The sequence below is a fragment of the Tenrec ecaudatus genome, chromosome 8 (genome assembly GCF_050624435.1).
Source record: "Tenrec ecaudatus isolate mTenEca1 chromosome 8, mTenEca1.hap1, whole genome shotgun sequence".
Classification (NCBI taxonomy): Eukaryota; Metazoa; Chordata; class Mammalia; order Afrosoricida; family Tenrecidae; genus Tenrec; species Tenrec ecaudatus.
Genome location: NC_134537.1, coordinates 140865429 through 140882062, shown reverse-complemented (window position 1 = coordinate 140882062; position 16634 = coordinate 140865429).

Genomic DNA, 16634 nt, shown 5'->3' with positions numbered 1-16634 from the left:
CTCAAATCACAGCTCCTGGAGCAGCAGCACATGAGAAATGCAGGAGGCGGGACCCCCGCCTCACTCGAGCCAAACCCGGTGGCTTCTAACCCATCATGGTACATACAGGACAGAGTACAACGGTCCCCTCGGGTCTCCAAGGCGACGTCTTTATAGAAACAGACCGCCGAGTCTCCGAGGGGGAGGGATGATGGGACAGTTCCGACCGTGACCTGTGGGTTCACCGCTAAGCACTTTCACCCGTGCTCCAGCAGGGCTCCTGGACCAGCCCAGGCCTCCAGCGGGCCCAGGTGTGCAAGCTGGAGATACACTATTCTCTAGAACAGTGGTCCTCAGCCGCGCCTCTGGATGCTCTCACCGCAGCAGGCGCCCTGCTGGCCAACGAGGGGCCAACGAGGGGCCCTGCAGCAAGGGGAGATGGTATTCCTCACTAGGAATACACACCTGGTGAGAGCAAGAGACTGGTCCTTAAGCCCTTTCCAATGAGACCCCTCCCTGGCTGAGCCCCATCAGGGCTCTTCGTGGGAAAGGGGGAATCTCAGACTGGGCCCTCGCCATCTCATGCAGCTTGCTCTTCGGGAGCTTAGAGGTGTTGGTTTTCCCAGATGATCTCTGGGGGCTCCGCGCTTGGCCCATGTACTCCCTTCCCACCCTCATCACTCTGTTTGAAGCAGGACTTCAAGAGGCAGCTTTCCTGGCAAGTGTGAAGAGCAAACAAATCAGTCGGGACACAAACAAGGGCACTTCCTAACAGGAACCTGGATTCGGTGCTGACCAAACAGTCAGCCTGAGCCCCCGCCCCACTCCTGGACCCCCCAGCTGCCTTCAAGGCCCACTCTCTGCACCTGGCCTGGAGAATGGGGTCTCCCTCCACTTCCGGACCCCTTAGCACCTCCCTAGTCTTACCCTCTTAATCTTTCTCAACTTGCTCTCCGCTCAAGCTCCCCCGTCTTGGGATGGGGATGACAAAGGCTTGGTGACAATCTCAGAAGGCCACCTGTGAGCCTTAGGAGAGTGACAGGCATGAGGACAGTCTGGGGCTGGCAAGCAGGGCCCGTACCAAGTCTGTCTTCTCCCTGCTGCCCAGCACCAACCACCCTGCACCCTCGGGCATACAGCCTCATGCGCACCCCGAGTTCTCTCCCTGTTGAGCACAGAAAGCTCTTTCTAGGTGGTCCTCTCTCCCGCCTTCTCCACCTCACTCACTGCCACGGGGTGATTCCGACTCAGAACATCCTCGGAGAAAGCCTCATCTTTCTCCCTCTGAGAGGCTGGAGGATTCAAACTGCTGACCGTGAGGTGAGCAGGCCAACCTGTACCCACTACCCCACCAGTTGACACAAATCCTGACCCACGTCTTTCAGGATACCCCCAAGTCCAACTGGTGAGATGCCGAGAGGGACAGGTTGAACGAAGGCCTTGGCGAGCCAATCGCTGCTTTGAAAAATGCAAAGTGGGCCTTTGCTCGCCTTCTCTACTGAGATGAAGCTTCAACCTTGTTGCCCTTGGAAACGCCACTTAGGATTATTACAACCGGTTCTTTCTCGAAACCAGTTCGTTCTCCTGGACCCAGTGTCCTCGGCTGCCAAGTGGGAGCAAGCGCATAGCTGTGGCCTCCGAGCAAGAAGCCAGCCTCGGTGTCTTGCCTAGTCGCTGTTGGATGTCCTGGAAGTCGGTCACCATGCAGGGAAGCCCAGGCACAGCATCAGCCAGAGCGCAGGCCGGCCTCCACTGGCAGGCGGACAACAGGTGCCTGTGAGGTGCACTGGCTAGGAATCGAACTGGGGCCTCCCCCAGGAAGGGCGAGTGTTTGACCACGGAAACGCCCACGTTTCACTGGCTTCCTGTGGTTCCAGAGGGGCTTGGCAAAGCTCTGTCCCTCCGGCTTGTCCCCTTTCCTCAGAAACAGGAAGAAACAAGTTTCAATTCTGCAACTATGTGTGCCCCTGTGACGCAGTGGGCACGGTGGGAAGTCGACGATGAGCTTACTGTGTGAGGGCTCTGCACCCCATTCCTGTTCCTCAGCCTCCCTCTGCCTTCTGACTTTGCCCATCCTCCCTCAGAGGGTGGGCAGGTCCCAGGGGGTCTGGGGTCTGGCTCCTTTCAGCAAGCACTCACTCCTATACCCTCAGCTGCCTCTCTCTCTCTCTCTCTCTCTCTCTCTCTCTCTCTCTCTCTCTCTCTCTCTGGAGGGATCTGCAGAGCCTTGCCTCCTACCAGGAGCCCTCCCTCCCCACCACCCGGGATCTCTGGAGATCCATCGTTTAGAAGATCCGGAAACCATGGTGATCTCTGCCTTCATCCACCCACCAAGTGTGTCCCTTTGGATAGGTACTGCCACTACTTGGGTGGGGAAGAGCCTCTCCCCTCCACCTCCCCTCAGGAGGCACGAGCTCCCAGGGGGCAGAAAAGGCATTTGACCTCTTTATGTCCCTCATAAAAGCCAGCACACAGGATCCCCTGGAGCAGAGGTTTGTTGACTTCGGTCTAATTGAAGCGCCTGGGGGGTTCGGAGGAGGTCTTTAAAGCAGGCCCCATCCAAAGAGCTAGGTCACACTGGGTGGCTGCAAAGTGCAATGTGTGTCAGCTTGCGGGCTCCGCCTCCCGTTCCTGTGCATTCCCTCCAGGGAGGAATCAACAGCCTTGTTTGCCCTGGGCCCGGTCAGGTGCAGGGCTCCTCGAAGGGACAAGGGACGGAGGGAGGAGGGGAGGAGCAAGTGTGGCCTGGAGCTGAGAAAGCTGGGCAGGAAGGAGGAGCTGCAGGACTTCCCCAAGGCAGCCTGGAGCACCCCCCTCCTGAAAGCGGGGCTCATCTTAAGATGTGATGTCTGCGAGGTCCCCCCATCCCAGTTCTAAAGACCTGCCTGGTCACAATTGTGCACATTGATCCAGCTTTGGTTTGTAAGCCTCCATCAGGAAATAGCAGAAAGAGGGAGAAAGTGAGACAAAGGAGCCAGAAATGACTATGGGTGGGAACTCTGCCATTGAATGGGGTTTTCCAAAGCCAGTGGTGGTGATGGGGTCCCAGGTTGACAAGGCTGGGTGGAGGTAGCTAAGCCCTAACGACCAAGTAGTCATGGTTACTGTAATGGATGCGTGAAAAACTGCGGCCAGCTGTGTGTGGTGCGGGAGGTGGAGTCTACTATGGGTTCCCATTGACTGGAGTCCTCTGGCTATAGCCCAGTGGCTGTCAACCTTCCCAGTGCCGCGACCCTTTCATACAGTTCCTCATGTTGTGTTGATCCCCCAACCATAATTTTTTTTTGTTTTTAAAATTTTTTTAATAAATTAATTTTTTCATAAAATAATTTTTATTGCTAGCTCATAACTATCATTTTGCTACTGTTATGAATCAGACTACCTCTGTGAAAGGGTCATTCGACCCCCAAAAGGGGTGCTACCCACAGGTTGAGAACCGCTGCTGTAGCCACTGTGGCGTGGCCACCTGGACAACAGCAAAGATCAACAGCGACCCTCACTATGGGAACATTCTGCAGCAATCAGTCAGTCACCAGTTCCTGGACTCTTCCTCCATTTACTCTGACCTGGATCCTGGCCAGTATCATCATCCATGAACTTACATACGGCCCTGTAGAGTGTCGTGGCATTCCACGCAGCATTGCTTCTGATCAAAGGATTTATTTTTAGAGCACATGAAATGCAGCAGCGAGTGCAGCCTCATGGACTTCACTGGTCTCACCTGTTCCTTCCTCCTCACCCTGAAGCAGATGGCGGGGACTGAGAGAAACAGAGCATGGCCTTTTGAAGCCAGAACTACAGCACAGGACTCGGGTAATGTTTTTCAGGGTGCAGGACAAGTAAAAGTACTTTGTATCCTCCCTGGTAGGAACGAGGGTTGGGTCAGGATGTAGGGACCCAGAGCGCTTACCCCAACAGCGGAAGGAGATCAGACACAAGGCCGCAATAACAAAAGAGGTTTTATTTGCTCTAGCTTATGCCAGAGCTCAAGTCCTCAGGGACCCAACCTTGGTATCAGCTCCTCATTTTCCCCTCCTTCCCCACGCCCCTCCCTCATGAACCCTTAATAATTTATCATTATTTTGTCATGTCTTACACTGTCCGACATCTCCCTTCACCCCCCAGGGAGGGGGTTATATGTAGATCCTTGTGATTGGTTCCCCCTTTTTACGGCACCTTCCCCTGGCCCTCCTGGTATGGCTACTCTCATGATTGGTTCTGAGGGGTTTATTTGTCTTGGATTCCTTGTGTTTCCAGCTCTTATCTGTACCAGTGTACATCCTCTGGTCTAGCCAGATTTGTAAGGTAGAATTGGGATCACGATAGTGGGGGTGAGGAAGCATTAAAGAACTAGAGGAAAGTTGTATGTTTCATTGTTGCTACCCTGCACCCTGACTGGCTCATCTCCTCCCCACAACCCCTTCTGTAAGGGGATGTCCAGCTGCCTACAGATGGATTTTGGGTCCCCACTCCGCACTCTCCCTCATTGACAATGATATGATTTTTTTGGTTTTTGATGGCTGATACCTGATCCCATCGACACCTCGTGATCACACAGGCTGGTGGGCTTCTTCCATGTGAGCTTTGTTGCCTGGCCTGTAATCTTTCTGCATTTGGTGTCATTACATGTGTTGCGTGAATCTGAAGAGGAATTTATAGACTGGTATCAAACATATGAGGTAATATGGAACTTATGGATTTGATCTGGTCTGGGCTGAGATGTTTTCTTAATATACAATTACTCTTTATATAAAGCTCTTTCTTATACACATACTTTTCAATTTACTTCTATGTACATTATAGTGTCTATGAAGTTATGAATGGGATATATTTTTCCATTTAGTTTACTGTCCATTACTGATTTTGTGCAAGCACAACCTGCCCAGTGGTTTTGAGCCGGGCTGTTCACCACAAGGTCAGCAGTTAGAAATCACCAGCTGGCCTTCTGGAGAGTGACAGCCGTAAGAGTGACAGCTTAAGAAACCCACAGGACCAGTTCTGCCTTGTCCTGTGGGGTCGCTATGAGCCAGCATCGACTGATAACAGTGTGTTTGGTTTGGGTGACTGATTTTATAAGGAGCCCCAATAGTGCTGTGGGTTAGGGTTAGGGTTGCCAATCTCCGGGTTGGTGGTTCAAACCCGTCCATGGCTCTGTGGGAGAAGAGATGAAATCTGTGCCCTTATCAGCCAGCCTCAATAATTTTAAACTCATGGTCCTTAAAAAAATAGTCTTCTCTCCTCCATCCCCACTTATAAACCCATCTAGTTGATTCCCACTCACAGGGCAATAGAGAACCTCCCCAGGGGGCCACCACCTAGCTGGTGGGTTTGAACTGCTGACCTATTGGTTCACAGCCAACCCACTTTAACCACCACACCACCAGGTATTCTTCATCTGTTCCTGGTTTCTTTTCACCTGTTTTTTGTCATTGGTGTTCCTTTAATTAGAGAAAGCCATTTCATCTCTGGTATCGCTTCAGAGTTCTATTCTTGATGTTCTACAGCGTATCTAGTGGGGGTTTATTTTCATTAGCCCCGCTTTGCAACCTGAATATATTTTTAAACCAAGGCCCTGTATCTTTATTCTGTTCTAAAAATTTGTCAGCTATTTCTTTTCCAAAAAGCGTTTCTCTGCATTTCCTCCAGCACCCTGATGGAGGACTTGTCAGCATCCTTCCAGTATCTTCCATCCCTTCACACAGCGGGTGCTTTAACTCTTAAACATCTTTTATCCCTCTGTTGCTTTTCAGGGTGAACTTAATTCATTCCATTTATATTTTAATTTCAATGCACAATCCCTTTCCCCCAGTATTTCTATTTTGTTATGTTAGGTAAGATTTATAAAGGTACTGCATAATTTATTTGTAGTAAAATTCACTCTTTTTCTAATTTAAAATTTACCCTTTTTTAGGGGACCAGTTCTATAAATTTTGAGACTGGCATGCAGTAGTGTAACCATATTGGTTATTTGCATCTTTTCTTCTTCATTTTGTTTTGTTTTACAATTCATTTTATTTTCCTATTGGTTTTAGTTTCCTGGGGGGAGGTCTGTGAATGACTGAGGGAAAAAAACGCCACCATTTAATATGGTTATTCCTCATTCTAGAGGCTGAAGGCATTCAGCAACTAATGGTGTGTGATCTTGAATCTAATTCTCTTAAAAATTAGTCCTGTGTATTTTGATGAAATCATCACTTCCGTCGGTGTATCTTTGCCCAGAGAAGTCAAGGAGCTAAATATCCTGCCTCCCCTTTTGGAGTGAACTTCCCACAGAGGAAAGCATAATAAAAATCTTTCCCAGATGGTTTCACAAAATTCCTTTCATTTGGAGTGAGTTCCATCCTCCTCTTGTTGATCTCCTATCCATCCTAGAATTAGACTTTTATGGATGTTTCAGGACTTTACTGCACAAGCTCATTGGAATTGCACTGCATGCTCCAAATATATTAGTGCCCATTTCTGAACACTGGATAAAAAGGGGTTTTCCTCTTTTTTCTACTTTATCCCCCGTGTAGACTTTTTGAAGTTACCTCTACCTTCCGATCTGGGTTATTTGAAGGTTGGCAGGATCTCTGCCCAGGGTTAATACTAAGAGTATTGGAGGCTATGACCCAGTAGAAGGCTTGGTTTACTCCCTGGTTTGGGGCTGGACTTCATTCTCTTGCCACCTTCTCCAAGCAGAAGTTGCCAGAAGATTTCTTCAACCTTCTTTCCAAACCAGAGGAACCCCATCTTCTCCTGCAAGTTCACATGATGAAAACCTGGTGTCTAAGAGAGGCCATCAACCCACGGGAGCCCAACGACCCAGAGCCAAGGACTCCTGGGGCCTCAGAAACCCCTTCAGCTTTGGAGCCTGGCTTTATCTTCGAGATTTAATTTCTCAGTTAATATGTTATCTATCATTATTCTGTGTATAAAAGATGACCCAAACTAAACCCACTGCCGGGGAGTCGATTCTGAGTCATAGCAAGCCTGTAGGACAGTGTACGATTGCTCATCGTTAGAATGGGAATGAGTGAAGGGAAAGCGGCTGGCCCAGAGCATGTGCTTCAATGAACAGGTTTATTAGAGTTAAGGACCTGCCCGGGTGTTTAGACTGGAATGAGAGTCAAGGGGGCAGGGGGAGGGAGATTATAAGACAGAGTGGAGAGAGAACAGCGGAAAGTAAGAGAGGGAGAGCTACAGAGAGCAAGAGACAGAGGGACAGACGGGCGGCCACACGAGAAGGTCCAGAGAGAGAGAGAGCAAACAAAGGCATCCCCTGTTAATAAACTTTGCGACAGAAATAAATTATTGTGTCTAAAAGGAGCCGCGCTTCCCTCTGATTGGCTGTGGCACCAGCAGAATGGAGAAGACAGGGAGGTTTCTGTGAGATGTCTTGAGAAGACGAGGGGTCACCGTCTGCTCCCTGGGAGTGGAGAAGGGGTTAGAGATGCCGGCTATGGCTGAGAACCGAGTGTTCCTGCCGGACCTTTTACTCATTAGGGTTTCTCAGACTAACTCTTTACAGGATCAGGCAGTTTCAACTTTCTCCTGCACAGTGGGTGGGTGCTAGGCCTGTGGGCAGTAGCTCAATGCCTAGCTCACTGGGCGACCAAAGTCACTGCCATAGGGTTGATTCCAAGTCACACGGATCCTATAGTTTCCAAAGCTGCAAACCCTTCTCAGAGCAGACAGCCTCAGTTTTCTACCTTGGAGCAGCTAGTGGGTTCGAACAGACACCTTGCTGCTAGCAGTCCAATATGTCCGCAATAGTGCCACGGACGGTCATCAACCCAGCACCAAAGCACACCAAAATGTTACATCCTAGCCCCTCTTTAAAGAAGAAAGCAAACAAACAAACAAACAAAAAGGAAATAAAACAAAAAACGTCTGTTCAAGACATGCATATAGAAAAATGTTCATTGAATTTACACAAAATGTGCAGATCCATGAAACCAGAAGCCAAATTAAGAAATCGAGTATCATCAGCACCCCAAAGCTCCCCTCATGGCCCCAATAGTCATTAGCCCTCCCAACAAGAGTAGTCATTCTCTTGGCTTCATTATAGATAGTTTTGCCTGTCTTTAAGCGTCATACAAATGGCATGATAGAGAATGCAGTCTTTGTGTGTGGCTTCTTTCTCTCAGCAGTGCAGTTGTGAGATTCACCCATATTATTGCTTGTGACCTTTGCCGTGTAAGAACCCATCATGAGTAGATCACATTTTATCCTACAGTTGGTGGGCATTGGGGTCGTTCCCAACTTTGGGATGGTACAAACAATTGTGCCATGAACATTTTTGAACATATCTCTCTGTAAACACATACACACATTTTGGGGGGTCTATATTGGGGAGAGGAAGTACTGCCTCTTTGGGTATGCCTATGTTCGGCTTAAGTAGACACTGCCAACCAGTTTTCTAAACCGTTTGCAGCAATTTATACTCCCTCATGCAGTGGATGAGAGAGTTCCTGTAGCTCCACATTCTCACCAGCACTTAGTACTTTCTATCTTTAAGCAGTTAGTCCCTCTGCTAAGGTGTGTTGTAGTATCACGTTGTGATTTTAATTTGTACTTCTTTGATGATTCACAATTGAACATATACTTTCATATGCTTTTAAGGTATTTAGCTAATTTCTTCTATAAAATGTGTACATTGTGCCATTTCACAATTTTTAAATCTATCATTAGTTTATTGGGGGCACATTTACAATTTTTTGTATGAGTACTTAAGTCAGTATCTTCCTTTCTGAAGGAACGACTTGACCAGGGTGCAGTATAGCACCTACGAAACATACATCATTCCTCTAGTTCAGTGGTTCTCAACCTTCCTAATGCCGTGACCCTTTCATACAGTCCCCCATGTTCTGATGATCCCCAACCATAAAATTATTTGTGTTGTGGGGGAGGGGTAAAAAAAAGGAAACCGAGCTGATTCCAGGAACCCAAGTGGAAAGTGAATTTTGAGAATGACGAGTGCAGCAAATATATAAGGGTGCTTTGCTCAATTGATGTATGTATGGATTGTGATAAGAGATGTGTGAGCCCCAATAAAAAGATTTTAAAAATAAATTTTAAAAAAAGCATTTGTGTTGCTACTTCATAACTGTAATTTTGCTACTGTTCTTAATCATCATGTAAATATCTGATAGGCAGGATGTATTTTCATTGTTACAAATTGAACATAATTAAAACAGTGATTAATCACAAATATAATATGTAATTATATATTGTGAAATATTTATTTCCAATGACAAATAAATGAAATTTTTTCTGGAAGCATGGGGTAGCATGGTAAACAGTCTTAATATAACAGCAGTAAACTACATTGCTACATTCTGCAACAGTATGCATAAAAAGCCAATGTCAGTGTGAAGGTTGAGATAGCTTCTTTCTCACCAGATCAGCATATCTGCATGTGGGCAGACCCACTTGGAGACGGAGAGAGGAGCAGTTTCTCGGTGGTTCCTAAGACCATCTGAAATATATGTTTTCCAATGGTCTTAGGCGACCCCTGTGAAAGGGTCATTAAACCCCTAAAGGGGTAGCAACCCACAGGTTGAGAACCGCTGCTCTAGTTCTTTAATGCTTCCTCTCCCCCACTATCATGATCCCAGTCCTACCTTACGAATCTGGCTAGACCAGAGCATGTACACTAGTACAGATGTGAGCTCTGGACACATGGAATCCACGACAGAAAAACCCCTTAAGAACAGTAGTGGGAGTAGCAATACCATGAGGGTATGGGGAAGGTGGGGGGAGAAAAGGGGACCTGATCTCAATGATCAACGTATAACACGCCCCCCCGCCCACGAACATCAGAAACGTGGGTGAAGGGAGACAGCAGACAGTATGAGATATGAAAATAACAATTATTTATAATTGATCAAAGATTCAAGAGGATGGGAGGGTGGGTGAGGGAGGGAAAAAAGAGGAGTTGATACCAAGGGCTCAAGGAGAAAGAAAATGTTTCGAAAATGATGATGGCGACAAATGTACAAGTGTGCTTGACACAATGGATGGGTGGATTGTGATAAGAGCTCTAAGAGTCCCAATAAAATGATTAAAAGAAAAAACATTTTCCTTTATGGCCTCAGGTTTTTACTTATCCAAAAATTAATTCCAGACCTAGATGTAAAAGGTAAAATAACAAAGAATCAAAAATTTAGGTAGGAAATAAAGTCTGAAAAAAAAATTATGGGAGACTACCTGCATGGCTGGGTGCCCTGGTGGCTCCGTGACTAATAGTTGGCCTGCGAGCTGCACAGTCAGAAGCCCAACAGCTGCCCATTGGGAGGAAGAAGAAGTCTTCTACAGTCACACAGAGTTCGGCTCGAAACCCCGAGGGCCAGTTCCACTCTGTCCTGTAGGTTTGATGTACATCAGAATCAACTTGACGGCAGTAGTTTAGTTTTGAGTTTCCTTTTTTTAAAATCATTTTATTAGGGGCTTATACAAACAACTCTTATCGCAATCCATACATACATCAATTGTGTAAAGCACATTTGTACATTCATTAGCCTCATCATTCTCAAAACATTTGATCTCCATTTAAGTCCCTGGCATCAGCTCCTCATTTCCCCCCTCGCTCCCCACTCCCCACTCCCTCATGAATCCTTGATAATTTATAAATTATTATTTTGTCATATCTTACACTGTCTAATGTCTCCCTTCACCCACTTTCCTGTAATCTGTCTCCCAGGGAGGAGGTTATGTGTAGATCCTTATAATCAATTTTCCCTTTCTACCCAACCTTCCCTCCACCTTCCAGTATCACCATTCTCCCCACTGGTCTTGAAGGGATCATCCACCCTGGATTCCCTATGTTTCCAGTTCTTATCTGTACCAGTGTACATCCTTTGGTCTAGCCGGATTTGTAAGGTAGAATTGGGGTCATGATAGTGGGGGGGGGGGCGGCGGGAGGAAGCATTTAAGAACTAGAGGAAAGTTGTATGTTTCATCCAGCAATCACATTTTTTTTAAAAAAATAAGAGAATGAAAAGGCAGACCAGAAAGATTGTTTGCTTCTAGATATATTTCAACAAAGAACTTGAATTCAAAATCGCTCTTGTCTATGTATACATATTTTTCCAAATTAATAAGAAATAGTAACCCAACACAAAGATAAGCAAAACACTTGAACTTCACACAAAAGAAAACATCTAAGTGAGATAAGCATATGCAAAGATGTTCATTCAACCTGAAAGCCTTCAGGGCAATGCACATTCAGGCTAGTTTGGCTGAGCTTACATAGCTAGGGGATTGAACCTATACACTCTGCTAACTTCTCATCCTACTTACTGTAAAATGGGGGTATTTATGGATACCCTCAGGCATTTACAGTCTGATAGGGAAATAAAGTAGATAACTATGTATGGAAATAGAAATCCACCCCAAAAGTCACATTGACCATCTTTTTCTTCCAATAGCACTAATAGTCAAATCAAAATGTTCATAAGTCTTCCAAGTTACAAGTTTTGTGCTGTTCTTGATTGTGCCCTACTGATCCCACCCCTCGTGGCTATCAGATTAACCGGTGGAGGTTCTGGCTGTCACAAAGGAGACACTTAATACCTTATCTATCTGACTTCATTCCATGTCTCACTGCACCCCTTTGAGCCGATGCACCTCATCTGCTTCTGTCACTAGCCTCTCTCCCCACAATAGCTACCATGACGTACCAAGAACTCTATTTTCTTTGTAGGATATATGGGCAAAACACACGCATGTCATTCTAGAAACCACTCTACTGGATAAACGTTATCTTTGTACTTAAGGGATCATTCCCAGTTTCAAGAACATTGGAGCTCAGAGTGAAGAAACTGCACGTCTGAGGCACAGACCCAGTCAGCAACAGCTCTGTCCAACTCCAAGGAGGCCCCGCCATGTGGCAGTTATGTGTTGGGCCGTGACCTGAAAAGGAGGCAGTTCGAAACCACCAACAGGTCTTTGGGAGAAAGACAGGGCTGTCTACTCCTCTAAAGAGTGATCAGTCTTGGAAACCCAGAGGAAGTTCTCTCCTGTCCTCACAGAGTCGCTGCGAGTCAGCATGGACTCCATGGAAGTGAGTAGGGGTTTTTGGGGTTTTGCCCGACTCCAGGAGCCCTAGTGGTGCAGGGGGTTAAGCACTGGACTGGTCATTGCTGTCAGCAGTTGAGATCCACTGTCCCTTGTGTTGGGGGAAGATGATGTTTTCTGCCTTTTAAAAAAAATCATTTTATTGGGGGTTCGCCCAACTCTTATCACAATCCATACATCCATCCATTGTGTCAAGCACATTTGTACATTTGTTGCCCTCATCATTCTCAAAACATTTGCTTTCTACTTGAGCCCTGTTGTCTGTGTCTTAAAGAACCCCTGTCCTGGAAACCCTATGGAGTAGTTCTGCTCTGTCCTGTGCTATTGCTGTGAGCAGGAATTCCAGTGAGTGGGTTTGTCCAATTCCAAAACCCGCCATTTTCTACTACCATGTCCCACTGTCCGCCCACCAGCAACTGTTGTCTTTATGGGCCTGGAATGGTTGATTGCTGTGACAGCTCCTGAGGGGTCTGGGCGCTTTGTCTGGGAGACCCCAGGAAGCACCTCTCAGAGGGGAAAACAAAAAACAGGATTAAACTCCCCTGCAACAGACCACGTAGAGCCACAGAGTTGTGCGTGTAGGACTTGGAAGTTATGGTTAGGGAGTAGAGGGACTCTCTGGAATTTTGACCTGACCCCCCACCCCCTCCGCACAAGGAGCACTGGGCACGACCTCAGAAGCTTGCGTTCTGAGATGGAGTATCAAGTGGAGCCTTATGCGCCTGACTTCTTTTCTAAGCCAGCAGCACTCCCGGAACACAGTAAGCTTAGACCTGGACCAAGGTGGCCTCCTGCTGCCGAACTCACACTCCAGGCTGCAGCGCTGTTTGCTGAAGGCAGGTGGGCTGGGCTGGGGTGGAGGGTAGGGATTCTGGATGCTGAGTGTGTGTTGGGCGGGGGGGGGGGGGGGGGGGGGGGGCGGGATGCCGGAGGAGGGAGGTTTGACCTGTCCTCTTATTGGCGTCTGTAAAGGCTGACGCTTATTGAAATGACCCAGACCTGATTGGATCGATCGGGAAGCCAGTTCTGAACACTGGCCCAGCTAACTGGGTTAGTTCTTAGCGAAGCCCCGGGCAATGAACGCCGCTATTAAGCGGTGACTGGTATTGTTACCAAGGACCGCGGTTAGTGCATACCGGTGATCCATCTGTAAATTGGGGACAAAAACGAACCAGAATTCTTCACCTGAAACTCGTCACTGACTTCATATTTTAAAAATCTTTCCCATCGATCCCCCCGCGCGCATCTCTTTTAGGTCTAGAAGAGATCCTTTCAGTGGGGGGTGTGAGCGCTGAAAGTCCTCGGAAGGATCCAAACAGAAATGGGTCACTCCCGTGGTGGGTGTTTCCAGGAAAAACGTGGCATCTGGCTCTTTGAGAGTACGCCAGCAGGTGCTTTGCCGGTCAGCTGCCTCCGACTCCAGCTCTGCCCGGCCCCCCTGACTAGAGCCACAAAGCTGGGTGACTCGCCCACGGGGTCTTCCCGCGGGCCGCAGTGAACTGCCCCGGGGTCAGAGTGCACTCTTGGCGAGGTGGTCCGCGTGGATCGCCCTGGGTGGACGGCATCCTCTGAGCACCGACTTCTGAGCGGGCCAGGTTCCAGGGAGAGAGCCCACCCACCCGCCTACGGGCACGCCCCCACGGACGCCACGCCCACCCGCCAAGTTTAAGAGCCCGCGCCGACGGCAGGAGTCGTTCCGTGCCAGCCTGGGTGAGCGCCGCGTCATGCCCAGCCCAGGGCCGCGCCGCCGCCCGCCCACCTCCGCAGGCTCCTGGGAACCGCCCGGGAGCCCCAGGGACTCCCCGGCACGCCCGGCCCCAGGCCCGCCCCTGCGAGCGGGCGGCCCCGGTCGCCTGGTGTCCTCCTTCTCCGTCGAGGCCATCCTGGCGAGGCCTGGCCCCCGCGCCCCCGCCGCCCCCCGGTGGTCAGTCGCCGCCTGCGCTGCGCCGGGCCTCTGGGCCGCTCGCTACTGGCCCGTCTGCCCAGCCGTGCCCTGGCTGTGCCCTGCAACCTGGCTGCCCGCCCAGCTGGGCGTGGGCCTCTACCCATTGTGCCCCCAGGCTTCGCTGCAGGGGCTGCGCGGGGCTCACTTCTGCGTGCTCCCAGGCCTCGGCGCCACAGGTACGGGCTCCTGCAATGGGGGAAAGCGCTCCAGTGGGCACAGGAGCATAGGGGACTGGTGTCCCAGCCTCTGAGAACCACAGGCCCGCCTGGGAGCAAGACTAGCTGAGATCACATTCGAGCGTGCCCTGTCCTCCTCCCGCCCCCCACACGCTGCTGGGTCGGTGGAAAGGCAGGGTGGGTGGGTGGTGGGGGGTGCCCAGCAGAGGAAGCAGGTGCCGGGGAGGGTCTCGAGTGGGTGCCCAGCCCCAGCCCTGCTCTCAGTCCCCTTCCCGCGTACCTGGAGGAGGGGTTTCTACCTCAACCCCTGTGGGCAACGCTTGGTGATGTAGACTCTTAGCCAAGGGGATTCTCGCCCCTCTCCCAGGGCCCTGTCTTCTGGTTGCTAAACCCGTTGCTGCGGCCCCGCTTCCGATTCATGGGGTCTCTTTTGGATAAGGTGGAACAGCCCCAAAGGGTTTCTAAGGCAGGGACGTTTACACGAGGTCCCCTTGGTGGTGTGGTTATGTGTTGGGATGCTAACTGATGGGTCAGCAATTAGAAACTACTAGATCGTGGCGCTCTGCATGCTACCCATGAGCCGGGGAAAGGGCTCTGGTTCCCTCCCCAAAAGAAAAACCGGAAACAACCAAACTCATTTCCGTCCATTCGAGTCCAGACTCTCAGCGAGACCCTGTAGGACAGAGTAGGTCTACCCATGGGTTTCTGAGCGTGTAACTCTACCGGAATGGAAACCCTCATCTTGCTGACTGGCTAGTGGTTAGAACTTCTGACCCGGCAGTTGTAACAGTAGCCACTCCTTCACCAGGGCCCCTTCTAAGCACTTAAATCTCAGTGAGAATGTATCTGTTAAAGTGACTTTCGCTTCCAGCATTAACATTCACCTACATGGGTTTTACAGGAGCCCTGGTTACCATTGGGCTGCCACTGCAAGGTCAACAGTTCGAAACCACCTGCCATTCCACAGGTGAAAGAGGAGGCTTTCTAATCCTGCAAAGAGTTACAGTCTCAGAAACTTGTGGGGGCAGTTCTACCCTGTCCCAGAGGGCCCCTATGAGGTGCCATCCTCTCGATGGCAAGGGTTTTGCTTGTTTGTTTTTCACCTGAGCTTTTGCCATTTTTAGCTGTCAGGTTCATGGGGTCCTCAAGTGTCCAGGGAGGAAACAGGAGCAAAAGTTATAAAACTCTTGGGTACCTCACACTTCCTTAACTAAGAAATACCACAAGTGCCTGGCTTTACAGAACAGACGTTAATGTTCTTGTTGTTCAGGAGATTGGGAGACCGAAGTCAGTGTGTGGTTCTCAGAGGAGGTGTGTCTTTATCTGTTCCAGCTTCCGGTAGCCAGCAATCTTAGGAGTTCCTAGGTTGGTGTAGCTGTATCTGCTGGGTGCATTTGTCCTCTTATAACTCAAGTGATTAGATTTGGGACCCACTCTATCCTGTATGACATCATGAGCATAACACCCCCTATTTCCAAACACAGTCATGATCTATATAGGAAGCAGAAACAAACCAACAAAAACCTAAGCCCCTTCCATCAGGTCAACTCTAACCCATAGCAACACTACAGACAGGAATGAATGACCCCATAGGGCTCCGAAAACTGTAATTTGTTCAGAATTGAACTGACATCACCCTTGGGCGGGGGGCTGGTGGGCTCCAGCTGCCAACATTTCTGTGAACCACTGGAGATTTTTGCACCGGAGCCTTTTATCTGCTGCCTCACACTCTAGGAACACACAGGGGCGAGGATTTCAACATGCAATCTGGAGGAACTATTCAAGCCACACGCCCATGAGGGCGGGATTGTCTGTCTGCTGGGTCCTGGACCCATGCCTGCCACAGCATGTGCATTCAAAAAGTATTTTCTGGGTGAATAACAAGGGTGACCCTCTAGAGGCCCTTTCTCTGCTCATCCCCAGGAGTTCCCTGCGGTAGCCATGGCGAGGAGGAGGGCGAGGAGAAGAGGATTGGCGACGCCTACAGGGCCCTGGTGGCATAGTGCGTTGATACTTTGGGCTGCTAACCTCAGCCAGCAGTCCAAAACCACTATCACCGTGGGAGAAAGACCACGCTTTCTATTCCCATAAAGATTCACAGTCTCAGAAACCGCCGAGGGCAGTTCTGCCTGGGGCCATCGGCTTTCTGAGAGTCGAAATGGACTGGGGGGCAATAAGTGACCAGGGTCCAGAGGTTAGGCCACTGGAGGCAGACGTAGTTCTTGGCATTGTCCCTTCTTTCTCGCTTGTTGTGGTTGTTTGTCCACAGTCTTGACCCTCTTTCTGTTGCCTGGCCCAGGGGAAGGCAGGGGAAGGGAGCTGGGTGTTTGTTCTTTTTCCTGCAAAGTGGCTGCCGGCTAGCTCCGCTCCTGATGTTTGCTCTTTAGGCTTGGAGCTGGCCCACTGCCCGGCCCTCTGGGAGCCCCCAGCATGGTCCACAGCCCAGGACCTTCATGACACCGATCCGCCAAAGA